This window comes from Natator depressus, chromosome 28 (assembly GCF_965152275.1).
Source record: "Natator depressus isolate rNatDep1 chromosome 28, rNatDep2.hap1, whole genome shotgun sequence".
In the NCBI taxonomy this organism is placed as follows: Eukaryota; Metazoa; Chordata; order Testudines; family Cheloniidae; genus Natator; species Natator depressus.
This window is the reverse complement of record NC_134261.1, coordinates 10,508,209-10,510,708: the sequence shown is the minus strand read 5'-3', so window position 1 is coordinate 10,510,708 and position 2,500 is coordinate 10,508,209. Positions and strand designations below refer to the sequence as shown.

At 62.1% G+C, this 2,500-nt stretch overlaps 1 non-coding gene across 1 annotated transcript; it reads right to left on the bottom strand.

The window, feature by feature from the left end:
* Positions 1-1,040: 1,040 nt before the first annotated feature.
* LOC141979760 (5S ribosomal RNA) lies at positions 1,041-1,159 on the bottom strand. The gene has a single exon (XR_012637153.1). It is a non-coding gene; the product is annotated as a 5S ribosomal RNA (ribosomal RNA).
* Positions 1,160-2,500: the final 1,341 nt, after the last annotated feature.

The window sequence follows — 2,500 nt, the reverse complement described above, 5'->3', positions numbered from 1 at the left end:
TGAATGTATGGGGTTGACCTGCTGGCCGCTTTCCTTCCCGGCCACCAGGTCAACCCGCTGAATGTATGGGGTTGACCTGCTGGCCGCTTTCCTTCCCGGCCACCAGGTCAACCCGCTGAATGTATGGGGTTGACCTGCTGGCCGCTTTCCTTCCCGGCCACCAGGTCAACCCGCTGAAAGTATGGGGTTGACCTGGTGGCCGCTTTCCTTCCCGGCCACCAGGTCAACCCGCTGAAAGTATGGGGTTGACCTGGTGGCCGCTTTCCTTCCCGGCCACCAGGTCAACCCGCTGCCGGCATGGGGTTGACCTGCTGGCCGCAGAGGGGCAGGCTCCGGGTTGACCTGGTGGCCGGACGGGGATTAAGCCCCGGCTCGGAGCAGGGCAAGCCCGGGCGGAGGGGGGTCCGCTTGGCCCCTGCCCGCGGGGGCAGGCTCCGGGTTGACCTGGTGGCCGGTTTGCTTTCGGGCCACCAGGTCAACCCGCTGAATGTATGGGGTTGACCTGCTGGCCGCTTTCCTTCCCGGCCACCAGGTCAACCCGCTGAATGTATGGGGTTGACCTGCTGGCCGCTTTCCTTCCCGGCCACCAGGTCAACCCGCTGAATGTATGGGGTTGACCTGCTGGCCGCTTTCCTTCCCGGCCACCAGGTCAACCCGCTGAATGTATGGGGTTGACCTGCTGGCCGCTTTCCTTCCCGGCCACCAGGTCAACCCGCTGAATGTATGGGGTTGACCTGCTGGCCGCTTTCCTTCCCGGCCACCAGGTCAACCCGCTGAAAGTATGGGGTTGACCTGCTGGCCGCTTTCCTTCCCGTCCACCAGGTCAACCCGCTGAATGTATGGGGTTGACCTGCTGGCCGCTCTGCTTCCCGGCCACCAGGTCAACCCCCTGCCGGTATGGGGTTGACCTGCTGGCCGCAGAGGGGCAGGCTCCGGGTTGACCTGGTGGCCGGCAGGGACTTCAGCCCCAGGGCCCCTGGCAGGGCGACCCTGCCCTTGTTCCCCAGAAAAGGAGAGAGCTGGCTCGCAGCGGGAAAAGCTGCCTACGGCACCTGGGATTCCCAGGCGGTCACCCATCCAAGTACTAGCCAGGCCCGGGACGGTTTACCTTCCGAGATCGGACGGGATCGGGGGCCTTCCGTCCGGTATGGCCGTAGGCACTCGGCTCCGGTCCGCCTCGTCCCCTTTCCCTTACTGACTCCCCTGCCTCGGGTGGGCCCGATCCTTTTTTCCGTTTTTTTTTTTCGCTCCGGAGGCTTCATGAGCCCCCCCCCAACACCCCTTTGGGGGTCGGTGAAAATTTTTTTTTCAGACTTCCAGGGGCCCGATCCTGGCCGCGGGCACCCGGCTCCGGGCACCCGGCTCCGGGCCGCCTCGTCCCCTTTCCCTTACTGACTCCGCTGCCTCGGGTGGGCCCGATCCTTTTTTCCGTTTTTTTTTTTTCCGCTCCGGAGGCTTCGTGAGCCCCCCCCAACACCACTTTGGGGGTCGGTGAAAAAATTTTTTTCAGACTTCCAGGGGCCCGATCCTGGCCGCGGGCACCCGGCTCCGGGCACCCGGCTCCGGGCCGCCTCGTCCCCTTTCCCTTACTGACTCCCCTGCCTCGGGTGGGCCCGATCCTTTTTTCCGTTTTTTTTTTTTTTCGCTCCGGAGGCTTTATGAGCCCCCCCCAATACCACTTTGGGGGTCGGTGAAAAAATTTTTTCAGACTTCCAGGGGCCCGATCCTGGCCGCCGGCACCCGGCTCCGGGCACCCGGCTCCGGGCCGCCTCGTCCCCTTTCCCTTACTGACTCCCCTGCCTCGGGTGGGCCCGATCCTTTTTTCCGTTTTTTTTTTTTTCGCTCCGGAGGCTTTATGAGGCCCCCCCTAACCGTTTTTGGGGTCGGTGAAAATTTTTAGTCAGACTTCCAGGGGCCCGATCCTGGCCGCGGCTTCGCAGGCTGGCCTGGGGGGGGGGGCATCTCTAGCTCCGGCCGCGGACGGCGAGACGCTCGGCCACCAGGTCAGCCCGGAGGAAAAGGCTGAAAAAAATGTCTAAGTCCCCCCGGGACACCAGGTCAACCCGGAGGAAAAGGCTGAAAAAAATGTCTAAGTCCCCCCGGGACACCAGGTCAACCCGGAGGAAAAGGCTGAAAAAAAGTCTAAGTCCCCCCGGGACACCAGGTCAACCCGGAGGAAAAGGCTGAAAAAAATGTCTAAGTCCCCCCGGGACACCAGGTCAACCCGGAGGAAAAGGCTGAAAAAAAGTCTAAGTCCCCCCGGGACACCAGGTCAACCCGGAGGAAAAGGCTGAAAAAAAGTCTAAGTCCCCCCGGGACACCAGGTCAACCCGGAGGAAAAGGCTGAAAAAAAGTCTAAGTCCCCCCGGGACACCAGGTCAACCCGGAGGAAAAGGCTGAAAAAAAGTCTAAGTCCCCCCGGGACACCAGGTCAACCCGGAGGAAAAGGCTGAAAAAAATGTCTAAGTCCCCCCGGGACACCAGGTCAACCCGGAGGAAA